This window comes from Vigna unguiculata, chromosome 4 (assembly GCF_037176805.1).
Source record: "Vigna unguiculata cultivar grain cowpea cultivar isolate G323 ecotype 2 chromosome 4, ASM3717680v1, whole genome shotgun sequence".
Classification (NCBI taxonomy): domain Eukaryota; kingdom Viridiplantae; phylum Streptophyta; class Magnoliopsida; order Fabales; family Fabaceae; genus Vigna; species Vigna unguiculata.
In genome coordinates, this window is record NC_140795.1 from 10715425 (window position 1) to 10733526 (window position 18102).

General features: G+C 33.2%; 4 pseudogenes across 2 annotated transcripts; all 4 read left to right on the plus strand.

The window, feature by feature from the left end:
* The first annotated feature begins 2582 nt into the window (after positions 1 to 2582).
* LOC114171270 (uncharacterized) lies at positions 2583 to 6327 on the plus strand (annotated as a pseudogene). The gene is made up of 5 exons (XR_014994222.1): positions 2583 to 2763; positions 3998 to 4176; positions 4253 to 4390; positions 4479 to 4678; positions 4782 to 6327. The product of XR_014994222.1 is annotated as an uncharacterized LOC114171270 (transcript).
* Positions 6328 to 9785: 3458 nt separating this feature from the next.
* On the plus strand, positions 9786 to 11530 carry LOC146886776 (uncharacterized; annotated as a pseudogene).
* A 136-nt stretch (positions 11531 to 11666) lies between these two features.
* Positions 11667 to 13036, plus strand: LOC146886777 (uncharacterized; annotated as a pseudogene).
* Positions 13037 to 16566: 3530 nt separating this feature from the next.
* On the plus strand, positions 16567 to 17835 carry LOC146886778 (uncharacterized; annotated as a pseudogene). The gene is made up of 4 exons (XR_014994223.1): positions 16567 to 17150; positions 17244 to 17456; positions 17545 to 17648; positions 17731 to 17835. The product of XR_014994223.1 is annotated as an uncharacterized LOC146886778 (transcript).
* Positions 17836 to 18102: the final 267 nt, after the last annotated feature.

Consider the following 18102-nt stretch of genomic DNA (forward strand, 5'->3'; position numbering starts at 1 on the left):
TTTCACGTAACGTCTAAATATCTAACACCTTGCAAGTTCAATTCCTTTAACTTGTCATTCAAACAATATAAAAACTGCAAAACTTTTTTAGCAAAAGAATTTCCAAAACCACTAATTGATCAAGTTTTTATAATATATACATAACAACATTTCATAAACCCATTGTATCCTCACACTCAAATATTTTACTTTGTACACAACATATATTGATATTAGTATTTAAAAACAAAAACCCACCACCAACACCTAGTAAACATTTTCACACACAGATGTATGTGAAACTAAAATTGTAAATGATTAACCATAAACCAAAATATTTTTATGTTTTTGCATGCATATATATATATATATATATATATATATATATATATATATATATATATATATAAACTACCAAATCCATAATTAAGATTACAATAAGATTGAATATACTCTTTTTATTTTTAATTGATTGAAAAGTGTGATTCTACAGCAATACATCTCATATTTACTGGTCAATTGAATTCATGTTAAAAGGGTTTTCATAAGTTTCAATTGGACATATTTTTTAATGCTCATCAAATTCACCCTCCTCCCCCGCTTCTTGGCTTAGAAAGATCTTTTAAACCTATACTAAGTTTAGAAGTTAAATTGTTACTCAAATTTGCACTCATCAGTTGACATCATAGAGTTGGTGAGACAAACCAGCTTTAGGTCGAGTTCCAAGGGATTATTAATGTGATAAAAGCTTAAAAGAGGATCTTGTTGATCATAGGAAGAAAATTGACATTCTTTACAGCATAGAATAAGTAAATGATTGTACGTAAAATATGACGTTTGCTTAACGTTACGTGTTTATCGTTTGAGCTCATAAATGCTTATCAAAAGTACTAGTGATATCGCTGTCGTTAGGCGATCAAATTACCACTACTTTAGCAACTTCAGTATTGCCAATTTGTAGTGAACAAAATAGTTAGGGTTAAGATAACCCTGAGTCGTCTCACAACGAATACAGAATTGATCTCAAATATTTGATTCTTAAAAATGCAATTAAAACTAGCAACTATAAAAATAGGGGGGTTTTGATATGCAAAGAAAATGACACGGAAGATTGTAAACACAGTAATAATAAATAGGTCAATTCCACTACTTTTTCTAAATAAGATTCTTCATTGGTTATCAAGAGATTATTGTTAAATTAATTATTGTTGTTGATTTACAAATCAATCAATGTAAAGACTCAATTCATTTGTTGGCATCCTCACTTTTAATCAAAGTATAGTCTCAATTAAAAGTGAGAATTGTTAGATTATCCATAGTAAATTCAATCAAAGTACAGTCTCAATTAATTTTACTATGTCTAATCATGTCTATTCCTTTGTTTCTTCACCAAATAGAAAACTTAATTAATCAAAGTAAAGTCTTGACTAATTTTAGTTAAAGTAATTACCACTAATCAAAGTAAAGTCTCAATTATTGGCAAAAACTTATTTAATCAAATTAAAGTTTCTAAATAAAATCAAAGTAAAGTCTCAATTTAATTTAAAAACCTTTTAGCTCATATGATTAGCATACATGTAGATTTAAAATCATTATTTTCTATTCGATTAAGAAGCAAAGGACATAGATAAACAAAAACCACAACAATAATCAAAATAACAAACACATAAATTCATCTAACCTCAGAATCCATTTAAGAAATTACAGTGGAGTCAACCCTAAAAGCTTAGCCCTCCATGGCTTTGATGGAATACATGATGATATGAAGGAAAGAAAATAAAAGAAAGAATGAGAGATGTGGTGGAGACGGTATCTGCCAAAACCAGAGAGTTCTAAGAGTCTAAGCTGTCCGTTGAAAGTTGTCCCCTCTTCTGCTCCCTTAAGTTTCTTTATATAGGCTTCCACTGGACTTTGGGCTTTATCTGTCAGTTGCTAAAATCTTTTATTTTTATTTAATTAGTTAGCAACTTAATTCCTGTCCAATTTCCAATTCTGCCCCTCTCATTTAACCATATTTGCAGTTTTGACCAGAGTTGACTGCTGACTTTGACTAGTTGACCAGAGTTGACCAATTTGACTGTCCTATCAGATGCTGACACGTGGCGCAGAGTGCAATTTCTCTCTCCAGACTAGGGTTTGCTGCGTTTAGGGTTTCATGGAGGCTTGTGGGTGACGGCGCGGCTGACGGCAATGGCGGCTGCTGACGGCGCGGCTCCTCCTTCTCCAGCGAGGCTTGACGGTGGCGGAGCAATGGCTGCCATGGCTGCTGCTGCGGACGTTTTGCAGGTGCAGGCGTGAATGAAGATGGTGAAGTTGCTCGCGCAAATCTAGTCCAGGTGTGTTTGCGAGGTGAAGTGGTGGTTGTTGGTTCGTGCGAAGATGGACGAGAATGAGGGTGCAGATTCGTGGTTGCGCTACTACAGCGAGAACGGTGATGACGGACGTCTCCGCTGTTGCCATGAGATGGTGCGAACGTGGCAGAGTTGCGGTGTTCATGGTGGTTGACGGAGATGGCGCCGCTGGATATGCGTTGCAGGTGAAGGTGGCGCGAAGGAGGAAGATGGTGGTGGTGGAAGCGCGAGGTTGCTGCTGTGCGAACGAAGATGGTGGCTGCTCGTCGTTACTACAGGAACTCGCGGTGGTGCGGGAAAGCTCGCGGAGGAGATCTGCAATGGAGGTGGCGTGACGGAACTGCGGAGTTGTGGCAGGTCTGCGGTGGTGGCGGAAGCTACGCGATCTGTGGTGGCGCGAGTGAAGAAGATGTGCGCTGTCACGGTGCTGATGGTGCGTGAAGGTTGCGGGAATGGAGGCTGTTGTTTCCGGCGAGTTGCAGTGGTGGCCGGCGAGGAGATGGCGGCGGCGGCTGCCATGGTGGGTGGAAGGGAAATTAAGGTTAGGGTTTCATGTGTGAGATGGAGGAGATGATGACGTGGCAAGATCTGAGTGCTCAATTTGGTGAGTGGAGGATTATGACACGTGGCAGCTTATGGTTGGCTAATTTTAAAAGGTGGGGATTGCCACATGGCATGATCTGGTTGAGTGGAGTTTAAGTGGTAGGAGGGGTGCAACTTAGTGAAAACTGGGGGTGCACAACAGGTTTTTGGTGGTCCATTCTAGAAGGAGTGTGCAAATAAAAATCGGGGGTGCATTTAGCTCCTGATTTATTCTTTTCCAAAATTTCCTGATATTTGGACTTATTTTGTAAATTTTAATATTTTAAATCCACACTATTAATGACCAAAAATAAATTCCAGCTGCATTAACAAACGTTAGAATATCCAATAATATTTTATGCAACTAAAATCAATTTTTACGCCACTTTTACCAAACTTACTCAAAAAATCCAATAATCACAAATCCTAATTAAATCAATCTTTAAGCACAGAAAATTCAATTAAATCCCCAAATTTAAATATTAAATGAGGGCAAAAATTTGAATTCATCAACTAAGTCTATAATGTCATATCATCCAATAGACAAAACACTTATGTATTCATGATTTGTTACTTATTGAAACTTGTGTCTTACAGATGAAGCATATAATCCAACTGAGACATATAGAACTTAATAATAACAATTAATATTAGTAAAAATTTAACGTTATGAAAGCTTGTAAACTTTTAAATTGTAGAATATTTTGCTACTTTTATTTTATATTTAATTCAATTTTTCAATAGTATTTGTTTCACTGTTTGTTTTATTCCTAATGTTCTATTTATATCTATTCATATTGTGTTTAATAATGAAAACTAAATACAATGTGTTCATGCTCCAATGAAATAATTACTTCATTAATAATTTACAGGAAAAAAATAATTATTTGTTTAAAAGTTTAAGAAAACTATTGATTAATAAACGTTAATTTATAATTTTAAAGCCAATTTATTAATTAAGTTTAATAATTAATTAATTAATTAATATTAATTTAAGGAAATAAAACTAAATATGGATAATGATTTTGTATTAAATGGATATAGTGGGTGGTTGTGGTTAACAAATACAAAGGTTCGGTTGTGAGTGGTTTTGTTTGATAAATTGATTCAATCAGATTGTTGTTATTCCAATGGAATTGTAATCGCAAATGATAAGATCTTGGTGTTAGAAGGTGAGAAGAGCGAGATGTTGAGCTTGGTGAAGAAGACTTTTTATTCTAACAAAGGAATTTTTCTTCGTGAACTTATCATCAATGCTTCTAATGTAAGTTATCATTTAAATTTGATTTTCTATTTGTAAATTTTTGGTAATTGTTATTGATTACGGTATGTATGCACAGGCTTTGGATGAAATCCAATTTGAGAGGCTCACAAAAACAAATATTTTAAAAATGATGAACTAATTGTTAGATTAATCATTCACAAGGCTAACAAAACACTTTCTATCATCGACAATGGTATTGGCATGACCAAAGCAGGTAGGTAGGTGGTGATATTTCACTTTCATTTGCATTGCATTGTCATTAATTGTATTCACATGTGTGTGTGTGTGTGTGTTTGTTTTAGATTTGGTCGATAATTTGGGTGTTGGCTTCTACTCTACTTATTTGGTTGCTCATAAGGTTATCCTCACCTCCAAGCATAATGACCATGACCAATATATTTGGGAATCTCAACCTAGTTACTCTTGCTTTTTAACCACGGATATCAATGACCAACGACTCCCCAGGGGAACTAAAATTACCCTTTTCCTCAAGGATGATCAAGTACACAAATTAAGTCATTCCATATTTTAAATCATTTCTTTTGTTTAATTTAAGTCATTCTCATGATTTGTTATATATTTTGTTCACTTATTATTACCAATAGTCAGAGTATTTGGAGGAGACCACCATCAAGAATCTCATTAGCAAAGATTGCCAACAAATTACCCATCCTATTTACCTTTGGAGCGAGAACACCAAAGACCATTGGAAACTTATTAACATTTGGTTGCACGACCAAGAGATGGACAATAAATTTGTGGCTTAAAATCTTGGCAAACACTTACCAGATCATCTTGCATTCAACATTCTTTTCAAATTGTCATTGAAATCTCTTAAAAGATTTGGATGCATATGCAAATCATGGGCTCTCTTGTTGGAAAATCCTAATTTCATGAACCTCTTTTACAATAACTTCATATCTAACCAAAACTCTTATTTTGATGATAGCTCTCTCCTACTATGCCTCGGTCGAAATTACGACCAATATAATGATGAGTTTTCCTTATATTCACTTTTTGGTATGATGTTTCAGAATTCGACAATATTAAATTGGCCAAATCCACGTATAAAAGATCATTTTCCTGGAGTTTATATTTTGGGTTCTTCTAGTATTAATGGAATTATTTGCCTCTACCTAGAAGCAACAGACATTGTGTATTTATGGAATCCTTCTACCAATGAATGTAAGGTCACTGCGCCCAACCCAGTTTCGGATGTACAATATGATTTCGATGTTGTGATTGAATATGAAGGATTTGGTTATGATATTGCTAGAGATGATTATAAAGTGATTAGAAAAATAGGTTATTATGCACAAGGAAACTTGGTTGAAAATAATCATAACGAATGGGAATATGACCGGTTTTGGGAGATTTATAGCCTAAGAAGCAATTCTTGGAGGAAACTTAATATCGAATTTCTTAACTGTCAAGGTATTAATAATAGATTCTATTTAGAGGGAATGTGTCATTGGTTATGTAACAATGGCGATGAAGGATATTTGGTTTCGTTTGACATAAGCAATGAGGTATGTTATACAACCCTCACACCCTTAGATATACCCACAAAAACATACAATGATTTTAATTTCTGTTTGGTGATGAGACACTTATTTCTCTTAAATGGGTCAATTGCTTTAATGTCAAGTTATAAAGACACAACTATATTTTACGTATCAATTTTGGTTGAAGTTGGCAAGAAGGAAACATGGACTAAACTCTTTACTATTGGACCTTTACTGTCACTTTCGTTTCCTATTGGAACAAGTAATATGGGCAATATACTCTTCGAAACAAATGATGGTGAACTAGCTTGGTTTGACTTAAGAACCAACCTGATTGAGAAGCTTGGTGTCAACGTACAAAATCGTGATTGCCAAATAATACTTTATAAGAAAAGTCTTTCCAATAGAAGGATAAATACTTAGTGTTTTTTTTTGTTTTCACCTAAATGACTTATGACTACTTATATTAGAGTTTTCTCCTACAAATATCCAAAGTGGCTTGTGAATTTCTCATTGTAGTTCTCTCGGTTTATGCCCCCTTTATGGCTAAGTGGAAACTATAAATAAAATACAACCAATCATTGTAATGGAATTTTGTATCACTGTTATTTGTGAATATAGCCAACTATCCTATGATAGTGTTAAATTGTCATCAATTTTATTATTATTATTTATTCGAATCTTCCTAGAAGTATGTGCCAATGTTCCTTCTTAAATTTTAGGAAAAGGTCGGGTGTTCAATGTGTGAACCATTCACTTGAATTACTTTTACATCTCATGTTGATTTTTAAAATATAGATTGAAGTTTGTTTTGTTTAAAATACTTTAACTAAGTGAGTTAGTTAGTGCTGAATTAGAATACATATAAATTATCTATTTAAATTAACCAACTTCTTATTATGAATTATTATATTTATTTATTTTCTTCCTTTAAGAATCCAAAATCTTATTTATTAAGATTAATGAAAGTAATCAAATATTAATGGCTAACGTATTACTAGTTCATGTTAATAAGAATATGTAAACATTTTTCTCTCTTGTCCACTTTATCACCAAGTCAAATCTGTAACTTCTAATAATGAAGTTAGATAATTTGAATTGATAAGAAATTCAAATTCTATTTGAAAAAAATGGAATTGTAAAAGAAAATATTTTATGGAATTAAACATTGTATCACACATAGCCGATTCACCCAAATAATAATAATAAACGATCAACACATCTATATCAAAGATAATTCAGGTAGTCGGCCTAGCCTGACCTAAGCCTAACCGGCCTAAACCGATAACCTAAGCCACTAAAGGAATAGCCAGCCTAAGACGACGTACGAACAATGCGGCATAAGCCGCTAAAGGGGTAATCGGTCTACATCGACCACTCTAAGAAACTTGATGAAATCAAAACACTCCTAATCAGTAAGCCCACAATAATCAGGACTAAGGGTCTGGGCTAGGGCCCAGACCCACCTATGGCCCAAACCAGGGCCTAACCCATGGAATGGTCAAACATAATTAATAAGCTATAAATATACATGAACCCCACGAATTAAAGGTGCGCATTCATTACTTCCCTAATCATCTGATTTGACTTTCTCTGAAATTTTGCTGACTTGAGCTTTAGAGTCCCTTCTGCAGGTAACCCCTCCCGGGTCCAAGCAGACATATGCCAACCAGAAAGAGGCCTACTAAGGAGATGGCGGACTATGGGTAAGGTGTTACTTATGCCTGACTCATCTTATTTGTTCTCTGCAGGAACAAACATGATTTAATTTAGGATATTATTTGATTTCACTATATGTAATTTGAAATGAATTTATGTATACAACACAATATGGTTTATATTATTTTTATTGAGAATTATAAATGTGTGTTTTGTATTACTCGTAATACAATGCATTGTAGAAAATAAGAGAACAAATAGTTATAAGATATAACAATAAATATATATTATTTTCTTAAAAGCAAAAGAAAACTAACAAACTAATATCTTATTCCATGTCAAATTGATTACTAAAATTACAATTTAATAATAAAATTATCTCATGAAACTTACGTGACGTGTTTATAAATTGGGTAATGAATCAAGTTTTAAATGTTTTGAAAGAATAAACTAACATGATACGAAGTGTTCTTCCCCAAAAATGAGTACAAATATCTAAGGTGGAAAAGATGCAATGTTTTAACTTTTCTGAAGATTGATCACCAACTTAAATGAAGAATGCTAACGTGAAATCTACTTGTAGAAGATTTTCCGACACCGAAAAAAAGTATGGGCAAAAGAAATTATTATTATTATATTATATTATATTACTGAGTACGAGAATCAAATGAGTACTTCTTTTGGTATATATAGGTCTTTTTTAGCCTATGCTGAAGTAATCAAGACATTTCAAAATAAATGAGAGATATAATTGTTCAATGAATATTTGTAGTTAAATTAATTATTAACATATGTATATGCATAAATATCTGAGTCATAAAGAATAATTGTTGAACTTTGATAAAGATTGTCAAGGGTAAATCTACTTGTAAAAAGTTTTCCAACACTAAAAAAAGTATACACTACAAAAAATTTTGTTAAATACAAGAGTTATTTGAAGTATAAAATGGCAGTTATGACTGCCATATTTTGTGGGTATGGTGGTACGGGTACCGCCATATATCCTGCCGCCACAATGCATAATATGGCAGTATTCGACGAAACGCCGCAACACCCACCTTTTAATGCACTGTGCAAATAACAGCAGTTCAGACCACCATATTTTGTGCACGTTGGCAGTTAAAACTGTCCTAATTTGTTTATTTTAAAAGAATTCAAATGTCAAATACGACACATAGAAATTTCTTTATTTTCACTATACTAACGTGTTATACGACGTTTTAACTTCCATAATTTGAATATGAAATTATTATTATTTTTATTTAATTATTTATTTAACCTGCTTTCCATTAATATTTAACCTATTTTCCATAAAATTAGAAAAAGTAAAAAATTCACATAGATAACATTTTGATCATTAAATTTTCGTTCATAATTCATATTAAAAAGGTTGATATCATCCAACACCATCCAAAAGTTTGCATGTACGTTTACATATTGAATACAAAAACCATAATAGACTATTAAATAAGTTATTAAAATTCAAATGGGTATTATAACAAACTTATGTAATTTCTTAAATAAACTATTAAATTTTACTCATTTTCCTTGTTCAGGAACTTGTCATCCATATTTGTCGATGTTGCACTACATGAAGCAAAATTTGTACCATTTAACCTTGTATTGGTTTGCTTAAGTGTAAGTCATCTCATAGGTTGAACTACTTGATGAAGAGAAAGGTGTTTTTCTCACCAAATATCTTAAGTTTTTCCTAGAGTGCATAACTCTTGAATAGGCGACTATCAAAAAGAAATTAGAATCGAATCAAATCATGAAGCAAGCTTTAAGCACATACTTATATTCTAAAAGGGTCCAATTGGAGAGAATGACTCATGTAAACCAGAAAAGAAAAAGGTCATGACATATATAACATCCCGATTTTTTTTGGATGTTACAGAAAGATATAAAATGAGCATTTTTAGCGGAACGATTATCGATAAAATGAACTTAAGAAAAAAAATTATAATTTAATCTATTAAAAATGTAGTTCAAACGTCCTTTGTCTAAAAGTTTTGAAAAACAAATGTAAGGCCCACTTACTTTTACGCCTTATTTTAAAAAGCCATTCCAAATCAGATGGGCCTAGGGCTGGCTCAAAGGATAAAACCCAACCCTAAGTTTGCCCTAACTCACTCATTCTACTCTTTCAGAAAACCTTAGAGTTGTAGTCGTCTCCCTCTCTGCTAAGGTTTTGCTTCCATTGTTACGTTGAACTAGGAGGACTCGTTGCTCCACGGAAGTATCTCTTCCTACCTCGTACTGATCCACATTAATCATCCTTCGTATTTCTAGTTAGGGTTTCTTGTTAACCCGTTTCTTGGTTCTGTTCCACTTTTATTTCAACCCTTTAGTTCGTTCCTAGAGTTGTTGTGCTCGTCGTCGTGCCGTCGAGGCGTAGTTGAGAAGCACTTGATTTTAAAAGCATTTCCCAAAAAATATGTTATATGGAATCTTCATGGTGAGAAACAAATAGAAGATATTTCTAGTAATGAAGATGATATACAAGAGGCATTTCATTATGAAAATCCAATGGAAACAATGATCAATGAAGCATTTGGGCACTATAGGCAAGAAGGTACTAATCTAGGCAAAACACAACCATTGGGTGTAGATGATGTTTTGAATGAAAGGCCAAAGGAGGATCATAATGAGTTTATTGAGTTTCTCAATGATAGAAATCGAACATTGTGTGACGCGAGCAAGTACACAAAATTAGAGTTTGTAATCAAATTATATCACATCAAGGTTTTGTGTGGATTAACTGACAAGGCAATGACTATGATCCTATATTTGTTAAAAGATGCATTTAATGAAGCAAACTTGCCTATTTCTTTTTATGAGGCTAAGAAAACCGTCAACAAACTTGGTCTTAACTATACCAAAATAGATGCATGTCCGAATGATTGTATGTTATATTTAAGAGATGATGAAAAAGATTTGCAAACATGCAAACATGCAAACGTTGCGGTACATCTAGATGGAACCCAAAGAAGAAAAAAAATCAACCTGCAAAAGTTTTGCGTTACTTTCCATTGAAGGGACAAGGATGAGATGGCATTCTTTAGAGAAATAGGATGGGTTCATAAGGCATCCAAGGGACAGTGAGGCATGGAAAACATTTAGTTTATTGCATCCTGAGTTTGCTTCTGATCCTCGAAATGTTCGTTTAGGCCTTGCTAGTGATGGTTTTAATCTTTTTGGTACTATGAGTTCTACTTATAGTATTTGGCCAGTGTTTTTAATTCCATGCAATCTTCCACCATGGATATGTATAAAGCATACTTCATTGATCCTATCCATGATCATTCCAGGCAAGTAAATGCCAGGAAATAATATTGATGTGTACTTACAACCCCTTGCCGATGTGTTACGTGAGCTATAAAATGATGGTGTGGAGACCTTTGATTCTTCATTGAATGAAACTTTTAGGATGCGAGTAGCTCTTATGTGGAAAATTAGTGACTTTCTTGGCCTAGGCATTTTATCTGGTTGGAACACACAAGTTTAGCTTGCCCTACTTGTAACTTTGATGCAAAACCTTGTCGTCTTCCTTATAGTAAGAAGTTGTGTTTTATGGGGCATCGTCGCTTTTTGAGTAGAAATCATAAATTTAGATTGAATCGTGTTCGCTTTGATGGAAGCACTGAAACAAGGAATCCACCACTAAAATTATCAGGATCTGACATTTTTAGGCAAGTTGAAAATATTAATGTTACATTTGGGAGAGGAGTAATTTTGGATGGTAGAGGAAAAAGATCTAGAGAAGAAGTTAAACAATGGAAAAAAAGCATTTTCTTTGAACTTCCGTATTGGGAGTCTAATTTGTTACGCCATAATTTAGATTTCATGCATATTGAAAAAAAAATGTATTTGACAATTTGGTATATACTTTGTTAAATGAAAAGCCTAAATCCAAAGACAATGTAAATGCTAGGAAAGATTTAAAGGAAATGGGCATAAGAGAGGATCTTTGGCCATATGATAATGGAAGATATCATCTTGCTTTGTTTTCACTAACTCGTGATACCAAAAAGTTGTTTCTCAAAACTTTGAAAAATGTTATAGTACCAGATGGTTACTCAAGTAACATTTCTAGATGTGTTGATGAGGTGCAACAAAAAATATTCGGGCTAAAAAGTCACGATTTTCCATATTATTATGGAGTAATTACTACAGCTGGCAATACGTAATTTGTTACCAAACCATGTCACTACAAACTTGGTGGAGTTTTGCTCATTTTTTAAAGTCCTTTGTAGTAAAAGTTTAAATCCACAAGAACTTGAAATGCTTTAAGATCGCATTGTGCTAACACTTTGCCACTTAGAGATGTTATTCCCACCATCATTATTCACAGTTATGGTTCATTTAACTATCATCTAGTAGAGGAAGCAAAACTTGGAGGTCTAGTTCATTATCGATATATGTATCCTATAGAAAGGTAATGCTTAGTGCTTTTAGATTAAGGTATCATTATCATAAATATCCAAGTTGTTTACTCTAATTATTTCTCATTATTGTAGGGAATTAGGTCATTTAAAGACCTTTGTATGAAACAAGGCGAAACCCGAAGGTTCTATAGCTGAGGGATACTTAGCTGAAGAGTCTCTTACCTTTTGTTCTAGATACATTGAAGATATAGAGACAAGGTTCAATAGACCAAGACGTGTTTGTGATAAAACAGGATGAGCCTTTTCTGTTATCTATCTTTCCACAAGGTGGGAAGCCAGTAGGAGGTTCTTCGAATTTTACTTTAACTCAGATGCAAAAACTACAAGCCCATCGATATGTGGTTTTAAATTGTGCAATAGTCACACCATTTTTTGAGTGAGTAATCTACATTAAGTGTGTGATTGTATTTAAACTAATTAAATTATATTAGTCATGTTGTTTGATTATATATGTAGTGAATTTAGACAACTAATAAAAAGAAGTTCAAGGGGAAGGCGAGCTTCAACCACTAAGATCGAAACTAGAGTGTTTAAAGAGTTAGTTGATTGGTTTCAAAGGTGGGTGGGTTATCACATAGTACACTTTCTGTTATTTACTATGTTTTCTTTCAATTATGGCTAACATAACTTCTTTATTTAGATTATGAATCCAGAAACAACAAATACAATGTCTAATGACTTAAAGTTTCTAGCACGAGGTCCATTGGAAAATGCTAACAGATTTATTGCGTACAACATCAATGGGTTTAAATTTCAAACATTGACTCGAGATGAGGGATTGAGAACACAAAATAGTGGTGTGTTTTTAACATCTAATACAACTTGTGTATCAAGCAGTGTTGACAGGAACTTAAGGCAAGTAGACTTATCCTATTATGGAAAGTTGGAGGATATCATTGAGTTTAATTATTATGGTCAATTCAATGTTGTTCTTTTCAAGTGTAAGTCGGCAAATACTACATGAGAAAGAGGATATAAAAAGGATCAATGGAATTTTAATTGTGTTAACTTTGATAGACTAATTCATATTAGAGATCGTGAAGAACATGAACCTTATATTTTGGCATCTCAAGCACAAATGGTATATTATGTAGATGATGTGGTCAATAAAGGATGGAGTGTTGTTGTGCATTTAAAGCCAAGAGATTTGTATGAAATGGGAGAAATAGTAAAAGAGGTATATGAAAATGAGCCATACCAAGATCAAGAGCTAGAGAAATATTATAGTAATGACAATGAATATGTGCAATTGGCTACAAACTATTTAGATGGTGATATCCTTGACTCAAATGTATGAGTTGAAAAGATAATTAGTAATAAATTTTTTCTTAAAGGTAATGATTTTTTATAGTCAAAGTTATTTTCAATGCATGTATACTCGACTCATGTTTAATTTCTTAATGTTATTTTCTTAAGGTGATTATATGTTGCTTCCTTTTGTCAATTTCAAGTTAGGAAGGACATATATATAAAGAACCTATAATAAAAAGTGTACTCTTTATTCTCTGGTTCTCTTTCTTCTCTAGTTCTCTTTCTTCTCTGGTTCTCTTCACAGGTTATAACTTATATACAGTTTCGTGCACTTCATTAGCTTCTAGAAAAGCATAACAAATCCTCATTATATACAGTTAGATAATATGTCATTATAGAATTTTCTCTAGAATTTTCTGCTTCATATTCTTTGTTGACTTTTCTCAATAATTAAGATGTTAACTAATTTGTCCTTGTAGAGTTTATAAACCTCATCTTGTCAGAATCGACTGAAGTCTACAACAGAGAGCATGTATTGAAGGCTCCACAAGTGGTTTCTTTTGTTTTCTGTCATTCTTCTCTTGCTCTAACCCTGGATGGTTAGAACTATGAGTCTCTTATTTTTTTTCTCTGCTACAAATTTTCTTCTATACTTTTTGTTTAGTTTTTTTTCCTTTTTGTGGGGGGAGAATAAATGCATTTTGGGTACTTTTTTAGCTTCCTTTTTCTCTGCTATAAATGCTCATTGTAAATGGACTGGTATCTATTGCCACCCTGGCGATCAACAGAGAGTTCGCATAATGTATGCAAACATCACATGCACTTCATTATGTTTCTTTTTTCCCCACTTTCTTAGTTGAGTATGACACTTTGTGTTTTGTTTTTCAAAAATCTGCCATACTTGCAACTTGGCATAATTTTATCTCATTGGTAAACTCAGTGGACTACAAAGACTGTAAGTAGAAAACAAGTTTCTCTCTTCATTGCTAAACTTACACATGAGACTTTTATCATTCTCATTCCATATGATGGCTTGCAATGAATCAAGGCACTTCATCATAACAACTTGCATGGAACCATTCCTAATGAACTTACCAATTGTTCTGATTTAAGAGCACTGTAAGTGAAATGGTTCACTCCTAAAGAAATATTTATTAATTTCCTATAAATTGCAGTGCTTTTATGTTATGTCCATGATGATGTGTCTCATCTGATTGTCTTCAAAGGTACTTGAGGGGTAACTTTTTCCAATGAGGCATACCATCAAACATTGGAACTATTTCATATTTGAATATATTGTAATTCCTTGTTCCTTGCTTTTCTTTCTATTTCTTTATGATTCTTTGAACTTGCTTCTACACTTTATTCTCAGTTGCATTTTAATTTATCTGGAATTTACTACATAATTTAAATACAAGGATTTATCCAGTAACTTATTGAAAGGTGCCATACCTTGCTTTATTGGTCGTCTCTCACAGTTGAAAATTTTGTAAGTTAGTGTAGCCTAAACCTCTTTGGCATAATGATATTAATAACTTTATGATTCATTTTTTCCTCCCCGTCTTAGGAACTTGACTATCAATTTCTTTTCTGGTGAAATTCCTAACTATGGAGTACTGAGCAACTTTAGCATATACTCGTATGTACACCTTCCTTTGCATGAACTTCTTCATGTTTGATGCTTTTGTTGGATAAAACACTTAACAAAAACATGGGGTTGTTTTATTTTTCTCTAACAAATGTCTTTGTTGAAATCAGCATTCCACTCTGGTTGTTTTAATGGTTTGACTGGCTAATAACACAACTTTTGAATAGTTTATGGCAGAAAAACCAATTTTGGTTGAGATGGAGTGACAAATAAACAAACACTTAGAGTTCATTGGAATTCAAATATAAACAAAACCAATATGTATTCATTTTTAATTGGAATCACCTAGTTCAAAAATCAGAATTGAGAAAAATTTCCCAAGACAAGACAAAAGTTTTATGATTTTTTTTTCAGGTGGCAACTCCAATTTCCAATACTAATATTTCATCCTTACTTAGTGGACCTATTATATGACCTATTAAGTAATAAATCTCCAATTTTGGTTGAACAACAATGTAATAGAGATACAGATCAAACAATTAGAGATGTGTTTAAATCAAATTTACCATAACAAAATATCAATAATCTAATTTTTTTTCCTTAATCACAAAGAACCTCATATCAAGCAAGAATCCAAATTACCAAGCAAAACATGAAATCAAGATTCATGATTCAAACATATTACATAACTTCTTACTTACATTCCACACTCCTTGAAGATTAAAAACTCATCTCACATTCACAAATAGGAGAAAGAAAGTTATGTAACTCACTTGATGTTAACTTCACCCCTGAAATTGTAGCTTGTGACATTCTTCTTCACCCACTGCATGGCACGATCATAGTCATTCATCTCAGAAAGTTGGTTATTGGGAATGGCAACCATGACTTCAATCCCTGACCCAGATAGAGCCTTCATGCAAGACTCATCTGCATCAAACAGCTTCACCTTTTGAATCCCATTCTCCTTCAACATCTCAACCACAGTGTCTGCTCTCAACTGGTGTGTGGCTTGGGTTATTAGCACATCAAGGTTTTAGAAATTATTTTTCCTCTTCTAGGTTAATCTCTATTTATAATGTCTCAAAACACTTGCTCAGGTTAATCTCTGCAAAAAGTGTTGTGCTCTTTGACTGCAAATTTTTTCGTTTCTAATGTAACAGATTTTCCAGATTATAGCATAAATATATGATAAGCTTCCATTTTCTTTATAGATTACAAAGCTAACGGATAAATATTAGACTTTGTTGGCAAACATTAGAAGTCAAGCCATCACCAGAAGATGCCACGACATCATAGCATACCAGAAGTCATCATAAAACTTTTGACTTCAAGTGCTTTGCATTCCATTCCTCAATCAACTTCTGCTCCTTGCTTTCTGCATCTCTCCTTAACTCTGCTAATTGTTCTCTATATTTTGTTTCTATTCTATCCAAAGTAGCATTCTGTTTATATTATACCTTGTAACTTGAACCCTCTATCTTTTTAATATGTAAGGTAAAAAAATAAAATCATTTTGTGTTGAAGTTTTCTTTGATTGAAGACATCAGCTAATTTTGTAGTTGGACATGAATAATAGAATTTTGGATTTTATTGTTTTTTCTATTTCCATCTATGTTATTATGTTAATGTATTTGCACTATGAGCAACAAGTTGGTTCTATTATATGTGTACTTTTGTAATGACAAATTCATTGCATGTAAATAAGTCTGAGGGTACTCACCCTTGGATTTCCCTTGGTTTTCCTGTTGTACTCCCCCATATTGAAAGTGATCAACCTACAGGTAAGTCTCACCCTTGGATTTGATTTTCCTAAATACTATCTAATTTACTTGATTTAGAACTACCATACATATTAAAGAATTATGGTCATTGTTTTGTATGATAATCCCCATGCATTCTTTATATCTAGTTTTCATTGTTGTCATTCACTTTTGGTTTCTCATAAATATATGTAGCCATGCCAAAGGTGAAGCGTTTTCGAAATCCACAGAAATCATCACTTCAGCCTCCAACTAATTCTTTACCATCAACAAATCCTGCACCAACAAATGAAACCTCATCACACACTTCAATGAGCACAACACCACCAATAGATTCCTCATTGCCCACTGAGAACTCATAGCAACCTGAAACATCTACAAAACATGTTCAACGTGAATCTTCATCATATTGGACTGTTCATGCAATAAGTATATGTCATATTTATTTTTACATGACCATAATTTTTAAAATTTTACTTATGGTTAAGTAAGTTGTTTTATGGTTAAAGACTTAGAAGGAGTTATCAAGAAAATTAAGGTGAAGGTCAGAGAAGTAAATAACTTAACTCGTGGGGAACGTATCATTGTGGACTTTGATGAGTTAGGCATGGAAATTGGTGAAGGACAAGGCGTGCTTGCAGGATATTGTGGTACATTGGCAATTGATTGTAATTTGTTTCCAATTAATTTTGAAAGATGGTCTGGGAAAACAGGCATGCCTGACACTTACTTCTTGGAATGCTTTAAGGAAATATTACAGGTATATCTTTATGCATGTATGACCTTATATCTTTTGTAAATGTTACATTTACTCAAATCTTTACTCACTAACTATGTCTTCTTTTTTCAAAAGCCTTGATTTTGTTTTAAGATTGGTGAAGCTAGTGCACAACGGTATTGCAAACTAACTCTTGGTAGGAAGTGGGTTGCACATAGGCAGAACTTATGCAATGAGTTCTATGATCCAACGAAAAGCAAAAAGGAAATCATAAGTAATGTGCCAAATGGTATAGACAGAACTCAATGGGCTCATTTTGTTACTTATCGTCTAAAACCGGAAACATTGGTACAAGTTACATTATTTTGAATGGTGTGAATTGTTTGTGTAGATATTTTTTTATTGTTCTGCGAACTTACAATTTTTTTGTTCATAGGAGATTTGTAAAAAAAATAGAGAAAATCCTAAAAGCAAGTAATTCCTCATACCGGTGGTTCTAAACCTATGTCAAGAAGAAGACATGAGATGGTAATGATATTAGTTAACATGACACTTTACTATTTTTTAATTTTTACTATTTAACTTAACTTCTCTTTTTATTTAGTTTTTGGAAATTGGACAGCTGCCTAGTCGGGGAAAGTTATACATTGATACTTATAAAAGAAAGGATGGATCATTTGTGAATGATGCGACAAAGGCTATATCTGTTAGTTGTACCATAATATGATATCTTCGTGCATTTTCCTCCAATGTTTAGAGTTTTCACTACATATTGTTGTATGCCTATAAGAACAAATTGAAGTGGGTTTGACTCAAAGCACTAATGATGAATCAGAGGTTTCCCCTAATGATGTTGTTGGTAGAGTGTTAGGAGCAGCTCCTACTAACTCATTTAGAAATACAAGATTTTGACTTTCGGATATAAGCATTGCTTCATCTAGTGCTGCCACATCATCAACATCTTCTGATCAGTGGCAATAGAAGTACATTAATT